Source organism: Gymnodraco acuticeps, unplaced genomic scaffold (genome assembly GCF_902827175.1).
Source record: "Gymnodraco acuticeps unplaced genomic scaffold, fGymAcu1.1, whole genome shotgun sequence".
Classification (NCBI taxonomy): Eukaryota; Metazoa; Chordata; class Actinopteri; order Perciformes; family Bathydraconidae; genus Gymnodraco; species Gymnodraco acuticeps.
The window spans coordinates 60,043-82,111 of record NW_022991256.1 but is presented as its reverse complement, the minus strand read 5'-3'; positions in this window follow the sequence as shown (position 1 = coordinate 82,111).

Here is a 22,069-nt window from a genome sequence, read left to right as displayed (position 1 = left end):
CAGCTTCACGTTGAAGGACTGTTCGTAGATGTTGTTTTATACTTTTATATGTATTGGGTCTTTATGGTCCATGTGTTAAATTAATACGCAGAACTGTTCCTGAAAATTGTGTTCACTCATAAGTGATGGTTAAAATACACACAGATATTTCTCAAGGCCCTAGCACTGTTTTTATTTATTTAAGAGTTAAATATATTGAATTTGTATTGTGCTAAAATGCATTGTTCTTTTATAGTGGAAATGGAATGTTGGCGATTTGCCAAAGCTGTTCAAATTATCAATAAATGCATTTTTATATATATATACGGTGTGTTTGGAGATAATTCATTACACTATTATACATTATTATTATATTCTATTTAGCCCAACAATATAGTTAATTTCAATCACTAGCTTGGGTCAAATAAACAACCCAATGTATGGTTTATATTTATTTAACCCAGTGATGTAGTTAATTTCAATCACTAGCTTGGGTCAAATAAACAACCCCGCACATGGGTTAAAATGATCCAGCCCAGCATATGGGTTAAGACAACCCAGCGTGTGTTCTGTCCTATAGTGACTCAGCAGCTGGGTTATGATTGGGTTATTTTTTAACCCAGTAGTTTTAAGAGTGCATGAATGGATGAACGACATTCCCACTGTCTCTTCTCTTAATCGATTTGAAACCAAGTCTAACGTAGCTTAAACTTAACGTTAGCTTTATTGCTAACACAACACATGCACGTAGCCTACCTTTCTCTGTGGTTTTTTTTGTAGTGATGAATGAATTTGGATGTTGTGGTGGTCGTGTCACTGATCTTTATGCTGCAGACCCTGCATGTTCTCTTCTTATTACCGTCATCGACAAAATAATCCTTGAATCCAAACTTCACTATTTTTGGAGTAAAGCTAGCCGCTGCCATGTTAACTGAGACTCCTGCCTTCTAGTGGGTTGCCAGGTTTTCGCGCATGGCGCTATAATCACGTTTTTCGAAAAAACTAAACGTAATATCTCACTATAAAAACAAATATTTAATTTTAAACAGTCAAGTCCTTTCAAGTAGGGCTGTCAAGTTGCGTTAACGCATTAATGCAAAAAAAAATTAACGCCACTAATTATTTTAACGCGATTAACGCATGTGTATTTTTTTTCCTCGGCCGCCCCGTAGTTTCAGAGCGCATCGAGTTTAAAATACCATCTACAAGCTGATGCTGACAGCCCCGCTCCTGCCGCCCGCTTGTGGCAGACCACACTTCCACGCTCACCGGCAGGCACCGACTGGCTATTGGGAGGACCGGGAGGGTGTGTGTATGTGTGGCCCGAGCGAGCGAGAGAGACCTTACGTGCATTGTTGTTGTTAGCATCTGGTGCTAGCTAGCTGCGCAAACGGATATAAGGAGCTGTTTAAATGAAAACAGAGGAGCGACATTTCGCCACAACTGCGCCGAGCACTTGACTTTATGTAGGAAGCCAGACAGTGGGACATTGTACGAAAAGTCAGCACACTCAGTACGGATAGTGCGCGCAACATGATTGCAGCGTCCAGGCAGCTCCGGTTCGAGCATATGCCTTGAGTTGCACATAGCTCCAACGATCACACACACACACACACACACACACACACACACACACACACACACACACACACACACACACACACACACACAAACACACACATACACACGAATATTTGTAATGTTCAGAGGTTGTTGTGTTTAATATTCATGAGAATATTTGTCATTGTTCAAATGATAATAAACATTAGCATAAAGCATATTTGTCCACTCATATGTTGATAAGAGTATTAAAAACTTAAAAAAAAAAAATTCCTCTAAGGTACATTTAGAACAGATCAAAAATGTGCGATTAATTTGCGATTAATCGCGATTAACTATGGACAATCATGCGATTAATCGCGATTAAATATTTTAATCGACTGACAGCCCTAGTCTAAACATTTAGCAAAAATCTCGAGTCCCCACCTCTGCTAAACAGGTTAAGCAAAAAGCACCATGCAAAGAATCACGTGCACCTCTCACAAGTATTGTCACTACTCAACCCTTTGAACTGGTGTCAATAGACTTTCTTAATTTGGACAAATGCAGCGGCGGCTATGAGTACATACTGGTAATCGTTGACCATTTCACTCGTTTCGCCCAGGCTTACGCCACCACTTCCAAGTCTGGCAAAACTGTTGCTGATCGCATATTCAATGATTATGCTCTCAAGTTTGGTCTACCAACACGTATACATCACGACCAAGGCGCCGAATTTGAGAACCAGCTTTTTGCCCAGCTGAAAAAGAACTGTGGTGTACTTGGGTCGCGAACAACACCATATCATCCTCAAGGAAATGGGCAAGTTTAGCGTTTAAATCGAACACTGCTACAGATGTTAAAGACACTTACTGATAAACAGAAGACAAACTGGAAGGAATCGTTAAACAAGCTGATCTATGCATACAACTGCACACGTTGTGAGGTAACAGGCTTCTCCCCTTTTTACCTTCTGTTTGGAAGATCCCCAAGGTTACCTATTGACCTACTGTTTGGTCTAACATCTGAAACAGGAAAAACAGACCATTGAACATACATGGAGAAATGGAAAAGGGAGATGCAAGACGCGTGCGAAATAGTGCAGGAGAATGCAAAGAAGTCAAGAGAAAGAAGTAAAAGACATTATGATGGAAAAGTGAGAAGCTCCATGCTGTACCCCGGTGATCGTGTCCTTGTTCGAAACCTGACACAGAGAGGAGGCACTGGAAAGCTTCGTAACCATTGGGAAGAGAACATCCACTATGTAATCCGCCAGGTTGGAGAAGACATTCCAGTTTATGAAATCAGACTTGAGCAGGGAAGAGGAAGATCGAGAATAATGCATCGCAATCTGTTGCTACCTTGTGATCACTTACCTCTGGAAATTCAGCCAAAGACTGTGTCCAAGCAAAAGAATGAAAGAAGGATGACAGAGACAGCTGCTGAAGACACAGCTCAGGAACAGGAAGATGACGAAGAGGATTTTGAGTACTACTACAAGCCAGTAGAACATTCTCAAATGCCCTTTATTGATGTAACCATGGAGCAGTCTAACACACAAGATGGTGCTGAACAGAACACACCAGTGTTGAGTACAGATGAGCCTGTGGTTAAAGAGATGCCTATAACAAACGCACAAGAGTCTGATACACAGCAAGAAGATGTGATGCCAGAGGAAAATTGTGAGTGTGGAGATGTTCAACCGGTTGAGGAAGCACAGAATGAGAACCCAACATCCCCATGCTCAGATTCAGGTGGAGATGAAAGGGAGCAAAGAGATGATCTACCAAGGAGGGAAAGGCGAGCCCCTAGATTCTTCACTTATGATCAACTTGGGACTCCAACATGCTATAGCGCAGCACATGCTAATGGAATGATTTGCCAGTATCAACCAAGTTTATTTAGGGAAGGTCAACCAGTGACAATGTGGACAAATCCATTTCAAGCTTGCCAACCATTATATGTGCAGGGATACTAGGCATAAAACAGACATGGGCAGTGTATTATAGAGAATGGTAGGACTGAGACCGTTTGACACAAACAAACAGTAGTTCAGTAGATTTATTGTGTTCATGCCAAAATTAATCACTTTATTGACACACCTCAAGACCAAATTGAACATTTCAGGTTTAAAATCTTTAGTTTATAGATTTTGAGATGTCGGGACGACATCAAATTTAGCAGGGGAGTGTGTAGGCCTAATAGATTGTTTTCGTAACATTGACAGTATTTTAACTGTTACCTTTGTTAATTTAGTTTAATTGTAGGATGTTTGGAAAGGATGAGAAGGTATTCTGTCTGCGCTTGTTTGTGTTTGTTTTGGAGACGTGTGATCTGTTAAACTGTGATCGACTAGATGGCCTTGATCTGGGAGACAGAGATCGATTGCTCTTGTCTCCGCCCACATATCTGGGGGGTTTCGCGGCACTTTCCTCACTCCAGTAAAGTACCGGAGAATGAAACCTATCTTTGACTCTTGTCAAAATTCTTCCCTTTTATCAGGTATGTCGATAGTACAAAAACATAGCAAATTGGTCCAAACTATAACATAACATGTGTAAGGAGTGTTTTAAAGAGACAGAACTGGACTCCTCACAGCAGTGAACTTCAGCACAGGTACAAAGACTCTTTTTTTCATACTGTACAAATAATCAAGAAAGATATTGGTTTAAATGAATGAAGTATTGACTTGAATACACTGATATACATTCCATTAAACAATACTAAATACTAGATCACCTACACATCAGTTAAGTTGAGGGTTTTTTCCATGCAAAAAGTTACATTTAGATGTTAACAAGCAATGTGACTTTGTCAGCTTTCTAATTTAATGTATTGAAGGCAAAGATATTTAACACATAGTGAGAACTGCTACTATTTATCTCTCAATATTGTCTGTAAAAAACGTGGTAAAAGTGATTCTTTCAGTGAGACGACAGAGCAAGCTTCTACAGTTGCACTACGTTTTGTAACAGTTAAATATTATTTTGATAATAACATATATTTCAATGTTGATGAACTTCATACTGTTCATTCATAATCTGATTGTCTTTGTAGCTCACTGTTGAAATAAAAAAAAAACATTACAATTACAAAATAATTATATCTACAGCCCCTAAACACACAAACACACTGCTTTCATAAATAACACACTTGTTCTGCAATAATATGTTTTATGTTTCCTGTCATTTTTGTTAGGAAATGAAATGCCTGAAAGACACGACATGTTCTCCTTCTCTGAGGGTCAAGAAGAACATCCAAGAGGAACATTAAAAGCTGATGTTATGAGATTTTAAGACCAGTACAGGACATTCACTAAGAAACTACTTTTATTGTAAAAACAGTCAGCTGATCGAATGCAGCTATTTCCACATCTACACTCCATCAGCTGATTATTTCTATTTGCCTCACTTTATGAGCTTCACATCACCTGTGCCTTGTACTGCAGAGTTTGCAACGTCACAAATAAATGGGGCCAATCTTCAGTCAGATGTGAATGTGTAATCTAACATTTTCAGTAAGAATAATGGACAAAAGGAGTGCAAATACAAATACAATTTATTGAAATGTGAACCAAAAGTTAATCAAATGTTTTAAATAAAAAGCACATATGGACAGAAGGTGTAAACCTATTAAATGTATAAGTAAACACATTTAGTCAAATAAAGTGACAGACTAGGCCTGTGCAGTTGGTATCAGCTGTGCCCAGCATGGGCTCCTCCATCAGGCCTGGTCCTCCTCGCAGAGGAAAGACCCTCAGTCCTCTCCAAACCAACAGACAGGACGTCCATCACACGGAGGTTTCTCCCTGAAGTCTCAGCAGCTCTCTGGACACCATGCTGTCTCAATCCGTCCACACTGAATATGAGAGGGGGGAAATGAAAATAATAAATGCTTTAGACAATAAGAAACATAAAGTTGACTGTTGAGTTGCTCAGTTTTTTTAGATTGTCAATATTACTGTATAACTAATATATCAGGTTAAGAGGCACATTCAAATAAAGATTGGTCTTTAAATACATGTTGTCTTTTGAATTGTTTGTCTAAAGTCAAGGATCTAGAACTGGTACTTAGTTTTAATGATACAGTCTGGTTATTATGCTGTTTGAAGGAGGCCTCACAGGTAAGAGCACTAACTAGCTACCATCACATGTACCTTAGCTTGACTTAAATGTATTAAACGTATAGTTAAGTGATATCAAAATACAAATAACTAATGTCATGCAAACATATTAATATTTGCTTGATTCCAGTGTTGAATTTAGCACAATTGCATACAAACATTAAGGGGATTTAAGATTCTGAAGTATTATGCTAAAAACTCAATAACTTAGATTATTATTTATAGTTTTGCTGAATAGTTTCATGTCCGCTTGCCTCCAAAACGTAAAATGCGACGGCAGTGTGCAGATGGGGAGCATGTTAGCTTAGCTTGGTAGCTTCAGCTAGCTCTGGAACTTCCAGCTCGGTGGCAGCAGGTCCTGCCTCGGCTCCGCCTCTTTACCCTTGTTTGGAGCAGGCGGGAGTTGAACTCTGACGTCACTGTCGAGCCGTTAGTGGCCGACTCCGCCTACTAAGGGCTTCTCGGCAACTCTGCAGAATCCTATGGGTGACGTCACGGACCCTACGTCCATTTATATATACAGTCTATGGCAGTGGTCACCAACCTTTTTAAGCCCAAGATCACCGACCTCGGCCTAGGTGAAAGGCGAGATCTACCTATTGCAGAATTGAGTGAAAAAGACGGGCCAGACAGTGCTTCCAATTTGAGGCCTTTTATATAGGCTAATTGCATCTGAATTACTGTTACAATGAAGGCTCCATAATCAGCTCACGGCATATAGGCAGGGGTAAAGTGCTATTTTTTACGAGTGGGGGGTGGACCTCACCTCCTCTAGGGGGGTCCAGGGGGATGCTCCACCGGGAAGATTTTTTTTAAATATTGAAGTTGAAAGCATCAATCTGGTGTACTTTGAGAGCAACATGAAGAGATCTATGGATACCTCTCTCAGCAACCCATTTGAAACAGAACTGTAAACAGATTTTCTTTTTCTTTATGGATATTTTACAAATCACTCCCCTTTTAAACTGTATTCTTGTTTTACTGTCATATAGTATTTCATAACTGTTTTTCATTTATTCTCTTATTGTTTGTATAACTATAATTATCATATGAAGGTGTGCCGCGGAAATAATCTTTTGAATAATTTGTGACAAAACCGTTCTAAACACTCAGAGAGTCCTTTAGCTAACCTGAGCCCCTCAGTCTGACAGGGGAGTACTCTCCTCCAGCTTGTTGTGGAAACAAGCCCCGGATGTTTTTTCTTTAGCCCCGGACAAATTCTCCCTCAATAATATAATACATTAACCGTACTTTACCTAGAGGACGGCAGGAATGTAATTTCCCGTGTTCAGTGAATGCAACAGAGGCAAGACACCACCAGACCAATCAGAGCGTTGCATGGAAATAAACTTGTTTTATTGGCTGACAGTGACAGGTACGTACCTCTCCTCTGTGACAGTGTTTAAACTTTCAGCCGCGGACGCGGAGTTTCTGAAGATGGACATTAGACATTTTTTAATAAAAAAGACGGCAATTCTCAAATGGTGGCTCACACAACAACCCCAGAGCCACCACCTGAGCCAGGTGAACAAGGTATGTACATGTCAGTAAACTTACAAGTTATGTCAACATGTAAGCAAAGCATAAATTATAGCCACGTTGACGTTACTTTGAATCGCGCGGGTAAGCTAAACCGTTAGCAAGTAGCTATAGCTAGCCAGATATATTAAATAAACACTTTGTCATACAATCTAAATGTTGTGTTTTTTAGCGTTACCTGGTGATTTCAAAGAAAGCTCTCTGGGAAATGTTGACTTACTGTCTGTGTTCGACATGAAGCTAGAAGCTTGAAGACAGTTGATCCTGAGTCCTGTCAGTTAAAGTGTTTCATAGTTAGCTTAGCTAAGCATCAACCTAGCACTGAAATATATGGATATTATGTGACAGTATTTCTGAGAAAAGGTCAGCTGAAATGGTGGCATAGTTGCCACTGCTTTACGTCGACAGCATGTTTGAACGTATTTGCAGCAGTAAATGTGGCTGTTTGGCCACTGACGTTGCCATAACAACACCTGCATTTAAATGTGCAACCTCTTTTGTGACAGATTTTTGCAAGAAATTATAATTCTTCTGATTGATATTTCCTATTGACAGCTAGTTTCTATGTGAACATTATGAGATGGACAGCCAGCTAACAAGCTTTTTATACAAATATTTCAGATCAAAGCTAATCCAGTGGGGCTCCTGAAAGGGGGAAGGGACACTATGCTCCCAAATATTAAGCCTTGACCCCCATCTTAAAATTGATATGATCCAAAATTATCTGCATTGTCGGATGCCTTTTTTCCTCATTATCATGTCAAATTGTACAGCTTTCCTTAGTGTTGAATGCAGAAAGATGACTATATTAGAGTATTAAGTGAAAATGACTATATTAAAGTTTTAAGTAAATGTATTAAGTGAATTACTCAAACTGCATTTGTATAGGAATAATTCTGTCCTATTGGCAGATAACTACTCTTAACAGTGATATCTACAAGAGGTTTCCATTGTAAATTTAACTATTTTCAATTGGTTAGTATTGTAGGGGAAACTTCTGTATAGCAATGCAGTAGGAGTCACCGACTCAGGAAGGAGACACGGGAAGAGCAGGAGCTTTGATGTCAAACACTGATGGTGTATTTGGAGTTACGGCAACAAGAGGTTTCCAATGTAAATTTAACTATTTTCAATTGGTTAGTATTACATTTTGTGACAGTGTGGTGACACTCATTTTAATGAAGACACATTTGTGTATCTTGAAATTCGTTTATTTGACAGAGCTGGAAACTGATTGACTTACATACTTGTTTGTGTTTACCCACAGTCATCACAGATGAGCCAAACAGAGTAGAGGATGAAGAAAGGAGAACAGGAGAAAGGGACACACAAGAAGGAGATACAACAGACAAGAACAACAATGGAGACAACAATGAACAGGAACACCAGAACAGACAAGAGTCAATGGGTAACATGACTGATTTAGGGACTGCAGATACAGGGCCAAGGCAAGTGAGACACCACTGCTTTCCATCCAGCATGTTTGGCCAGCAAAAGAGATCATTTCAACCGCAAACAGCAAGAGATGAGGGATTATTATTTCCTCCTTCCATCCCTTTGTTCTGTTTAATCTGATTACTAACAACTTCTAATAATTTGACATAGTTTATGATTTAATTGGAAAATGAAGTGTTTTTAAATAATAAACCCGTTTCTGATTCTTTGATTTATTTTTGACATATGGGTGTTGAGAGATGTATCCATATCTCTTAATGTTGCTCTCAAAGTGCACAAGATTGATGCTTTTAACTTCAATATTTAAAAAAAATCTTCCTGGGGGACCCCAGAGGAGGTGAGTTCCCCCCAAAATAGCACTTTATCTCTGCTTATGTAACTCCGGTGTAGTGTCCGCTCGTCAACAGATCACTCAGAGCTGATTACTTTCCTGCATTTCAATGGACAGCATATACAAAGGACACGTGAGCTGCATTGCTTAAGAGATCCTCTCATGCTATCTCTTTTACAAAATAAGTGTCCAGTCAACAACAAAACATCAGTGATCGTATAGTGGTAGTATATTTTTCACAAGCAATGTGAAACATTAAACTTGTTCGCTGGGCATGTCAAAAACCTCCCTGCTTTGATCAAGACTTTAGGGAGCCTTTAGCCCCTCTAGCAAAGGGACTGGAAAGCAAGCTTTGAAAATTCAGTACCATCTACATGCTGTCATGTTCCAGACACTGCTCTCAACCACTCAGGGCCTGCACAAATACTTGCAGAAAGAAACAATTGACTTGGTGCAGGCAGTAGATTACAAAACAGCAGTTGAGAACACACTGAAAAGTTACCGAAGTAACAAGAAAGCACATGAGGTCTATGACAAGACCAAGGCCCTGTGCAATGATCTTGATATTCCCGAAACTGTGACACAGAGGAAGAAGCGTAGAAACATGGAAGACTTTGTAGTCAAGGCATCATGTGGAGCAATGTGAAACATTAAACATAAATAAACTGGTGTACAAAACTCACATACCTGCATTTCAATGGACAGCATAAAAGGACACGTGAGCTGGGTTCTGGTGCTCAGATTAGCTATTGATGATCACGTTGATAAATCATATAAAACAAATAGCCAATCACACAAAAAACATGTTGCTGTGACTGTGAGCATTACACAATTAACATTAAACTAAACAAACACAATAGTACGTTATTGTCCTTATAAAATAAAAACATACATTTTGTCCACCGAGATAATACAGGCACCTTACCCTCAAGTGATCCTCAGGTGCTATGAGAATCTCCCACAATGCATTGCCGTAACAAAGCTAATGCAGGCATACGTTTGTGACACCAGATGGCGCAATTGTGTATCTGAAATTGTAGAAATGTAGAAAATTCGACTGTAGCGCCGCCACTGTGGGCTAAGCCCCGAATGTTTCCAGGTCCAGGCGACGCCCCTGGTGGAAACAGCTCCTTCTGTCCGTTAATGCAGCTAGCTAACCAGATGCTAACATCACGGTCCCCGCTAGCACCGGTCCCTCTATCTCTATCTCCCTATCACACTAAATGCGCTATTGCCACACACACACAGAGCCATAGTGATGTGTCGGTCGCGAACGAGCCGGCTCTTTGAGCCGGCTCTTTTAAGTGAACGACGGGAGCCGGCTCTCGCCCGCGAACGAGCCATTTTTGCGGAGGGATCTAGATCGGCATGAAGGCACATTATGCAATGTGCACATTATCCCGCTTATTACATGGCCACATTCTCAACAAAGTAACGACATAACTCCCAATATTAATGGAAATGCTTTTATGGATTTAGAAAATTATTTTATTGATTTCAAAAATAGTTTTATGTATTGATTTAAATTGACATGCATCCGCTAAGAAAAGTAGTCCGTTGTTACTGTTTGAACTAACGTAGCAACGGCAGGAACTGCTTCGATAGTGTTTTTGAGGAGCTTTTTGATTACAGATTTGAAAACATCGTTGCTTGCTTTAAAAGTAGCACAATTCATTATGGCAAACCTTGGAAAGTATCTAGATATCCCTGCCCTAATGCCAAAGTAACTGGCAACTGAATATGTGTCGCCGTTTGATGTCTATGTCTGGACCGCTGCGTAAAAAGGAGGGTTTCTGCCCCATTACTTCTCTTCTTACTTCTATAAGAATAAAACACGGAGGACGGAGATCTCTTTTTCTCCCCCTCTTCTGACAGCCCAGCAGCTGATCTCAGAGCACGCTCCCCTCTCCTGCAGGGGGGCGTGGTCAGCTGCAGCTCACAGAATCAGCCCCCTGCAAAAACAGCAAATAGAGCGAAATGAGGCATGGCTAAAATGCAGGATCTTTTGGTATTTTGAAAAAAAAAACTATATTTATATACTTTATATAGGTCGATACAGTAGCCCCTTTTTTAAAATAGTTTTTATAGGTGTTGCTATCTGTTTTGTGTAGCGTGGTTCTACAAGCAAGTCAATGCATTCATTGGGTGGTATCAGAGAGTTGCACGGGTCTGTAAATGCAATGAAAACAATTGGCCAAATCATTTATATTAAACATGTAATTTTTACTTTTGAATACTTCAGTACAAAGGATGTATTGAATAATTTAAGTGATATATGTGTACACATATAAATCATTAGTCAAAACAGGGCTACATTTGATTTAATTAAAAGGTATAATAAGTGGTAAAAAGAAGAGCCGAAAGAGCCGGCTCTTCTTGGTGAGCCGAGCCAAATGATCCGGCTCACCAAGAAGAGCCGGATTTCCCATCACTACAGAGCCGAACTTGAATGACACAAGCACACCTGTATTTCCATGCAACTCTCTGATTGGTCTGGTGACTTGCCTCTGTTGCATTCACTGAACACGGGAAATTACATTCCTGCCGTCCCCTCTTGTGTCATGATGAGGTTCACGTAAAGCACGGTTAATGTATTATATTATTGAGGTGTCTCAAATATACGTCAATCAAGTGGCACCTGCTAACGGGGTGGTGGATGATAGGTTTACATCTAAAAACGTATTTTTCAAACATTATTATTTTATTTTGTTTTTATTTTGTTACTTTTTTTTTAACGGTCTACCCGCACCACACTCGCGATCGACTGGTTGGCGACCACTGGTCTATGGTATGCACACAGTTATATGTAATATGTTGTCTTTATATTTTAGTTAAATAATTATGTGAGGGTTCTGCTATATTGTCAATTATATTATCTTATCAATGATATTGTGGTAATTAAGGAGTCTCATGATTGAAATACAGTGTTAATAGCCAAGTTGTATGTGCTATTGAAAGGTGTTGCATTTGTTGACTGACTCGAGTAAAGTACCGGAGAATGAAACCTAACTTTGACTCTTGTCAAAATTCTCCCCTTTTATCAGGAAAGGGGTGTAACACAAGCTGAGGATCTTGGGTAATCAGTTCAGTGGGTTTGTGGTGTGTATCGCTCGAAATGTCCCTTTTCCGGTGACTTTATTTATGGCTAAAAAGCATGCTAAAAAGCCCAAGATTATAGATTTAAACGAATAAATAAAAACAAGGATAATTGTGTGTTATTGTTGAGTAAATAACAGTGTGTTATTTAGAAAAGAATAACAAATTAGAAGGAAAAAAAGATTTTAAAAAAATACAGATTTCAGTATTTTGAGGCTCTAAACCCCATTTATTTTCCTCACAGACGGAAAAAAAGTCCGACATTATACGATTTAAAATAAAAACAAATAAATAAAAAGATAAAACACTGGCATTTAATTTACGTTAGAATAAATAGAATGGTTTTGAATAATAGATGAGAGTAAAATCTACGTCACTTTACAGCCCCGTCCACTTTTGGGGAAACCAACGATGTAATTTGAACGGCGATCAAGCCTGAAGGCACAGAGATCTTCTGTTACTGTCCTTTCTTCTTAGAGCAGTGTTTCTCAAACTTTTTCATACCAAGGACCACTTAACCAATTAAAAAACACTTGCGGACCACCTAACTCCACAAATATCCAAAAACACATCGTTTTTCTAGAACAGATTATAAATCGCCTGAAAATGGTACAAACAAGTTGCAACATGTGTAATGAAGTTGTTGCGCTGGGCTATATCATGCAATCGAAAGTGAAACTTAACCTCGCTCCATTGCGGAGATATTCCCGCGAGAGTGCGGAAAACTTAAATAGATTAATTTATTTCAAATGTGAAATTTTACCAATATACTCACGGACCACTAGGGGGCGCTTTGAGAAGCACTGTGTTAGAGGAAGTACAGAAACACGTAACTCTGGATTTGTTTTAATGTTTGAGGTGCAATAAACGACACAGCAGCTTCTTGGCATGTTAAAACTATTATTTTCTGCCTCGCTCATGAGAGTAACAGCTGGCAAAATTACAGCCTCGCCTACTGATTTTAATTTAACCATATATCGAGCCCGATTGTCGATTCCAAATGTGTGCTCTAAAATGATATTTATAAATGACTATTATCATTATTATAAGCAAGACAATAAATGGCAAAGATATGTAGAAAATAAACGTATTTACGTTCATAACTAACGTAACGTGGGAGAAAATATGTTTCTAGAAGACATGTAGAAAATAAAGGTATTTGAGATACGTTGATAACAAACGTAACGTGGGAGAAAATACGTTTCTAGCTAAACATAATTGAGAATGCAGTTTAGTTCTGTGGGAACGTCATTTTTAGGAGACAGGGTTGTTGGATGTTTGGCCCGGATAGAGTTGGCCGTGATAGAGTGGCGAAGTCCCTCCCCTTCCGGGGGAGCTCCATGGGACCTTATTTCGGAAAAATTATGCATTGAAGTCAATGGAGAGAGAAAGACTATCTTTCGATCCCGTTTGAATTGTGCCACGAATTACACATATGATGTTTGTCGATTTAAAAGATAATTTTGCAAGTCACATTTTTTTAAATGTGTCGTAAAATTGTGAAGTAACACATTTGTTTGTGTGAAACGCTTAATAAACTACATCTCTGGTCTCGCAGACTCTCACAACAACACACGTCACCAAGATGGCCGTCACTACTGTCTTGTCAAAAAAGTGATTGACTACCCTCACTATCAACACAATGAAACACTATCCACTATCAACACAATGAAACACGTCCAGAAGAATGTCATGCAAAGCTGCCTGCCTGCATGTCTTCCTTTGATTCTCTCTGAACTGCCTGATCTTTTTAATGTTTAATGTGAACCATTTGTGCAGATAGCATGTGCTAATGTAGTGTTAGCATTAGCATTTCTACCCCGGGCTTAAATGGTGTATTATAGCAGTGATTCTCAAACTTTTTTCAATAATGCACCCCCTTTGAAAAAAAATTCAGCCAAGTACCCCCTGATCAGCGCAAAAACTATTTGTTAGGGAAGAAATGACTATATAAAGAGATACAGTACAGCGCTGCACCATCAGTGTCTGATTTATTAAAACAACAACCATGTAACTGAGAAACACTTAAATGCTACATTTCAAATGTTTACAATCCATCACTAAATTCATGGCAAACTAATTTTAACATCATGCAATAACACTAAGACGACATTAGTTGCATTGAACTGATCTTTTTAATAAGTTGTACTAACAATGTAGTGAGAAACATGGGCTTGTGCTTCACTGAGGATCTTTGTTATTCTGACAGGGAGGCAAACTGCAGTTATTACACTTCGTGTTTTGAAATATGTGTAACTCTGTTACACCCAGACTCAAACTTCCTTACTTTTCCTAAAATTGGTATTTGTATCTTTTTTTATTTTTTTTTTTCATTAACATAAAATAAATCTCACGTACCCCCTGCAGTACTCCAACGTACCCCTAGGGGTCCGAGTACCCCCATTTGAGAACCACTGTATTATAGAATGATCACACCGGTGTGACAGTACTCTTCAAAGGGTTCACGAAATATGACTACTACTCTTACTGTTTAACATTTTGGGTTACTTGATGTTACTTGATGTTAAGGCTAATACAAATGGCAAGGCTAAGACCGTAATGCTAACTAACGTGCTTGCTACTAGCTAGGTAGCTAACTTGATCCAGCCAGCCACTCCTGGTCCTTTCATCAGACGGGAAGCGAAAGAACGAGCAAGACCCATTGGTGCTATGATAACAACCTGGTACTAAGCACACATGCATCTTGTTAAAGTGTCATGTCTAGGAAACTAATAGTGAAAGTGTATTCTTTATGTTAGTTTTGTCATGTCCCTTTGCCCTGTGCTTTATGTTTATTCCCTTAATTAATCATCCCTCTCATTTCAGGCCTCCACGCTCCCCGCCCCCTTCTGTCTTCTGCGTCCTTGATTATTTTCCCCGCCCTGATTGTTTCCACCTGTGTCCCCTTTACCTGTGTATATATTGTGGTAGCTTCCTCCTGTTCATTGTCAGTTCGTTGTCTTACTATGACCCACGTTCCTGATTACCTCACGGACTTCCCACGGATCTACCTCATTGATCACTTGCTAGTTTTCCTCGAAAGAGTATATTTGTTTTCCTTGTTTTGATTACTATGCAAAATTCCAGTAAAGTCTTTATTTTTTGAGAACACTATCTGTGTCGTGCAATTGAGTTCATGCCTCAGAGTCTCTCCTTGACAGTACGAACTGACCATTAAAATGAACTCAGCCGACTCAGACCAGCTAAAGAACACCATCCGCTCTCAGGGCCAACGTCTTGGGCAACAAGAAGAGCAGATGGCCGCCATACAGCACGGAGTGCAGCACCTATCCAACAGCCACGGGGAACTACAATCATCGGTGACAACCCAGGTGAATCTGCTGGCAGCTGAGGTCCAGCGTGTGCTCACTCACCTGAAGGCTGCTTCTCCTCCCACGACTCCCCCGGTTCCGGCGGCGACCGGTTCTGATCCCAACCGGTCTACTGAGCCGCACAGTACTTCAATGCGTCTGGCTCCACCCGAAAAATACTCCGGAGACTCGGAGGGCTGCCGGACGTTCATTGTGCAGTGTGAGTTACACTATCACCACCAACCGGCTGCTTTTCCCACGGACAATTCCAAAGTGGCTTTCATGATCTCCCATCTCTCCGGCCGAGCAGCAGCGTGGGCTACGGCAGAGTGGTCCCGAGGCTCCCCCATCTGCGGGTCTCTGGAAAACTTCATAGACACTATGAGAAAGATCTTCAATCAAACCACGCCGGGCAGGGAAGCAGCTCGGGCTCTGATTAAGCTGAAACAACATCAGCGGAGTGTGGCTGACTACGCCATCGAGTTCCGGACTATGGCAGCCGATAGCGGCTGGAACTCCGCTGCATTGTTTGACGCTTTCGTCAGCGGTCTCTCGGATTCCCTACAAGACCAGCTGGCGCCTCTCGATCTGCCCGCTGACTTGGACTCTGTCATATCCATGGCAATACGGATAGACAATCGTTTGACGGAGAGGAGAAGGAATAAATCCAAGGATGCGGTTGATCCGCCTCCCCAGAGGAGACGCTCGCCGCTGGATACTACTTCTTCTTGGAGGCCCCGTCACCCCTCACCGGCGTTCCGGACAACAGCGCCCCCTGGCTCCGTGGAGGAGCCAATGCAGTTGGGCCGCGCCAAGCTTTCGATGGCAGAACGTCAGCGTCGATTAAAGGAGGGTCTGTGCTTCTACTGCGGGCAGCGCACAACATCCTCCCTACTTCTGCCACGGGCCTGTCCCCATTTCACTGTGTTTATGGCTACCAGCCGCCACTGTTCCCAGCCACGGAGAGGGAGGTCACGGTCCCGTCTGCCCACGCGCTGGTCAGGCGTTGTCGGCGCGTGTGGGCTGCGGCTAGGAAGATCCTCTGCAGGAATTCACAACTGGTGAAAAGAGCAGCAGACCGAAAACGCCGACCAGCTCCTGTATACCAGCCAGGCCAAAAAGTCTGGCTTTCTACACGAGACCTTCCCCTCCACGTACTCTCCCGTAAATTGGCTCCCCGGTTTGTGGGTCCTTTTCCCGTCACCAAGGTCATCAACCCGGTTTCAGTGAGACTACGGCTTCCCAGGTCCATGAAGGTACATCCCACCTTCCATGTAGGGAAACTAAAACCCTTGAAGGAGAGCGCTATGGTTCCCACCGCCAAACCCCCCCCCCCCCCCCCGGATGATTGATGGAGGTCCGGTTTACACCGTCAAGAAGATATTGGCTAGTCGGAAAAGGGGTAGAGGGCGACAGCTACTGGTTGACTGGAAGGGTTATGGTCCTGAGGAGCGGATATGGATTCCTTCCCGCTTCGTCATAGATAAAAGCCTCATTGAGGATTTTGACCGCCTCAACTCAGAGGAGCCTGGGCCGTCAGGAGCCGTCCCTAGAAGGGGGGGTACTGTCATGTCTAGGAAACTAATAGTGAAAGTGTATTCTTTATGTTAGTTTTGTCATGTCCCTTTGCCCTGTGCTTTATGTTTATTCCCTTAATGAATCATCCCTCTCATTTCAGGCCTCCACGCTCCCCGCCCCCTTCTGTCTCCTGCGTCCTTGATTGTTTTCCCCGCCCTGATTGTTTCCACCTGTGTCCCCTTTACCTGTGTATATATTGTGGTAGCTTCCTCCTGTTCATTGTCAGTTCGTTGTCTTACTATGACCAACGTTCCTGATTACCTCACGGACTTCCCACGGATCTACCTCATTGATCACTTGCTAGTTTTACTCGAAAGAGTATATTTGTTTTCCTTGTTTTGATTACTATGCAAAATTCCAGTAAAGTCTTTATTTTTTGAGAACACTATCTGTGTCGTGCAATTGAGTTCATGCCTCAGAGTCTCTCCTTGACATAAAGTTATCTTAGCTATCTCTTATATTTAGCGGAGGAAAACAATTGTGACATCAGTTATGACATCACTCACGCGACTCTGGGATTTGTAGTCTTTCTAGTTGCATATTTGTCATAGTCTTATATTTCAACAGTTTTACGACAAACTGTGACTTTTTTTACATGGAAATAATTTTTTAAGATTGACAAACATCATGTGTGTAATTCGTGGCACAATTTCAACGGGATCGAAATATACGTTTTCTCTCTCCATTGACTTCAATACATAATTTTTCCGAAATATGGACCGGAAGTAGATGGGCGTGACTTCGCCAATCTATTAGAGGTGGGGTTGAGGTGTGGCCATGCTCCTGAACCTAGGTTAACAAATTAAATTCATTTATTGAGTGATATATTATACACAATGCTCGTTTTTCTGCACGGACCTCAGCAGCTGTTCTCACTGTAAAGCAGTTTGCAGGGCAGTCATTGGTTGAGATAAGTCCAGCCGTGCGTCACAACTAGTGCTGCGTACCGGTACGCCGAACCGGTACTGGACTTGTAAAACGTTTCGGTTCAAGTCCGGTTAAAACCGGAACGTCGGGAACCGGTACTTGGACTCGCAAAAAAACTAGCACTTACGTATATTCTGGTGTCTGTGGTTATTTAAACATTCCCTGATAAACGTTATTCAGCGTCAATAAATGAGTGCTAATCCCAGTGTGCTCAGTGTACAACATCACATGTCATTTCACCTTCGATTTACGGTTTGAAAACGTAGCATTTCGCCACATGCTAATGCTAACCGGAAGTGAAGAATTTTCAGAATAAAAGTATTAAGTTAATAGTGTGAACTTCCGTTTTTTTCAGAATAAAACTGATTTAAATTAAATAGTGTATTTAATTCAAAATTACGCCTTATCAACATTGATTTTAATTTCTAACAGTATGTATGTACATCACTATGTATGTAGTATGTACTGTATAATGTACACATGTAGAGTTGTAGAAAAGACATGGTGTACAGACAGTACAGTACACTCTGACTGTACAGTCACTACAGTGTATACTGTATAGTAGGTGTGTAACAGTGTAATGCGTATAGTCGACTCTACTCTACACTCTACCTTTCAGCAACGTTTTAGAGATTTAGGCTCAGTCAGCTCAGGGACTGTTTGGTTAGTTTAGTTTGGTAAATGAAATAAATGTTTGAACTTTGTAGTAGTTCACTGTAGTTGCTGTCATAAGTGATTTATAAGTGGCAAAAAGTGTTTTTTTACATTTGTACTTTGTAGAGAAATGTAGACACAAGTTGGAAGGGAGCACAATAAACCTGACGAGTTTGAATTTGAGTTTATTATGATAATTAGCTCACAATAAGTTCACTTTAGTTACTCACACAACTTGACACAAGCCAGGTTCAGGTCCGGACTTATAAGTCCGGACCTGAACCTGAACCTCTGGACTTGAGTCCGGACCTGAACCTGAATGTCAGTCCAGGTACGCAGCACTAGTCACGACTCTTTCAAACATCACTGTTGCCGGAAACACATCCCCGGAGGATACATCAGTGTATCCTCGATTATAGCTCCTCCAAAGAGCCTCCTCGATGCTCGATGTGCATTTAGAGAAATGGGATGTCCTTCAACATGGCATGCTGAAATCTATTTCCGGGTCACTACCGGAGGACCGAGGAGTCGAGGAGGTGTAAGAAATTAAAATAAATGTGTTACGTGAATATTAAATAAATGCACAGTTGTATTTTGAAAAGCTTTATTTTGAAGGAAAGCCCGGAGGTTTACATTACGTCACTTCCGGTTTCACGTTATCTTTGCTTTCAGCCGTTAGAATGTATCAAATAGAAAGTCATGAATGAGAATATGAGGAGAAAAGTATTGTGGAGTTATACAATAAACACACTGTCTAAATCCTTTTATTTGATGCGATATTAATCCAGAGGAACAAAGCCGGGAGGAAGACCCGCCCCTCGTCAAGGCAGCCAATGAGAAGAAGAGCGTGCACTTTGAGGCGCACACTATGATACGTCGCTGTGACGTCTGACATTGTCGTGACGTCGCCTGTATTCTACGTCAACTCAATCAAAATTGATGGAAGCGTTGGGCACGTTGACACGTCAGTTCTCCGCTTAGTTGTCCGTTCTATGGCACAAATTGCACCTCATACAACCTATGCCAGAGCCAGCGGCCCACCAACGGCAGCAGCCCACCGGGAAAAGTCCCGAATCTCCCGATGGCCAATCCGAGCCTGCTCACACACACACAACTGAAACCAAAATCTTTTAGGCTACAAACATGTACAAATCTCTCATATACACATGTGAAACACATTCTCTCTCACACACACACACACACACACACACACACACACACACACACACACACACACACACACACACACACACACACACACACCACACACACACACACACACACACACACACACACACACACACACACACACACACACACACACACACACACACACACACACACACACACACACACACACACACACACCACACACACAACACACACACACACACACACACACACACACACACACACACCACACACACACACACACACACACACACACACACACACACACACACACACACACACACACACACACACACACATGAAATGCACTCATATTGTTACTGTGTGTGCAGGAAGCAGGACCCAAATGCAGATTAAAGTGTCAAAAAGATCTCCTTTATTTCAAGGCTATACTATAAACAAAGACAGAACAGAACACTCACCGAAGACCAGGTCATAACACAAGACGAACCGACAAAGACAGACAAAAAAAACAGAACTTAAATGCAAGACTAATCATGCAAACAAGACACAGGTGAGGAGGGAGGAGAAAACACAGGGACACCAGGTGAACACAATCGGGTAATCAGGGAGGAAAAACAGACAGAAGGCAACAGGCAAAACTGAGGTTACCTAACTGTAACCCAGCTTCTATGAGTATTGGCGCAGCCCTCTAAGGCTATCGCTATTGGGTTTACCCTTCTGCGCCCCCGCGCAGTACTGAAAACACTTGTAGTCCACGCCCACCCGCTAGGTGGGCCCCACCCTCGGGCCTCCTTCCGGTATAAATAGGGAGGTTGCCCGGCGATCTGCTCCCATACAATATAACTTTTCTTCAGCTATTCGTAGAGCCAGTGGGGCCCAGCGCTTAGAGGGCTGCGCCAATACTCATAGAAGCTGGGTTACAGTTAGGTAACCTCAGTTCTATTTCGTATATGGCTTCGCCCTCTAAGGCTATCGCTATTGGGTTAAGGGCGAAGCATGATGTAGTCTGCGCCCCACTGGGTCCGTCCAGCACTAGAAGCACAGACATACCTGCTTAATAACACCCCCCTGCCTGTTGTGCCATGCGTAATGGCACATCCCCGTCCCTGGAGCAAACATACCTGTTTTCCTGACGGGGTGAAGGCTGGGAACAATACATACCGACCGCTGTGAGAAAGTAGAGACGAAGGTCCCACCTTGTCCTGCGATCATAGAGGGGGAACAGCCGCTCTCTCCGTGTCAGCCAGGTAGGAGAGCTCTCAGCTGGATCCCTGACGTCACTCACTCTGACCAGGCACTCCCTACGAAGTGTGTCAGAGGAAGGGGAACGTCCCTCTTCTACGAGGGGAAAAAGGGCCGCTCTCTGTGTGCCGCGAGGCAGGAGAGAGGCGCACAGCTGGATCCCTGACGTCACTCACTCTGACAGGACACCCAGTACAGGGCGTGTCAGAGAGGAAAGGGAGACATCCCTCAAATACAATTGAATAAATGAACAGGGGGAAGACCAAGATGCAGCCGTGCAAATATCTTCCACTGACATTCCTCCGCGCAACACCGAGGAGGAGGAATTTCCTCTGGTTGAGTGCGCTTTGATATTCTCCGGGCGCTCCACCCCAGAGGAGACATATGCCTGTGACACAGCCTCACACAGCCAGTGTGACAGCCGTTGTGTAGACAGAGGTTGCCCGATCGAGCACTCTCTGTAGTGCACAAAAAGGCGCTGAGAACGGCGCAATGCCGCCGTGCGCGCCACATAGCAGACAGCGCGCGCACCGGGCAGAGGAGATGAGATGTTTCTTCTTCCTCCGACCTGTAAGGAGGGGGGAAGAAGCCAGCCAGGGTGATCACTCTTGACCTAAAAGAGTTGTGATGACCTTATAGGCATGAAGCCGGGTTAGGGCGTAAAACAGCTGAACTGCATCTCCATGGATCCGGAGACATGACGGAGCCACCGGGAGAGCAGACAGATCACCCTTTCCTCTGATAGAGCCAAAAGCAGTACTACTTTGGCTGAATACAGTTAAGGGGAACCTGATCAGGTTCAAATGGGGTTTTTCTTTAGTGCGCGTAACACCAAAGCCAAAACCCACTGAGGCGCCAGTGTGCGTGACACCGGTCTGAGTCTCCATACTCCTCGCATGGCACGGCTGCTGCGTTCTGCGAGCCCCTCGGTTAAATTCGCCGGAAATAACACTGTTCCTGGGATAACGGGAGTGTTTCTTGTATCCCATGGAACTGCTGGGGGGGAGAGGCTTCTCTGTGATATGCCGTAATGGTCGTCATGGTGACGTGCCACGCCCTCGCCGCTGCTGCCCGTGAAGCAAAAAAGCTGCGAGGGAGTTTCCACACGCTGCATTTCACTCTGTCTCTCATCATGAGGCG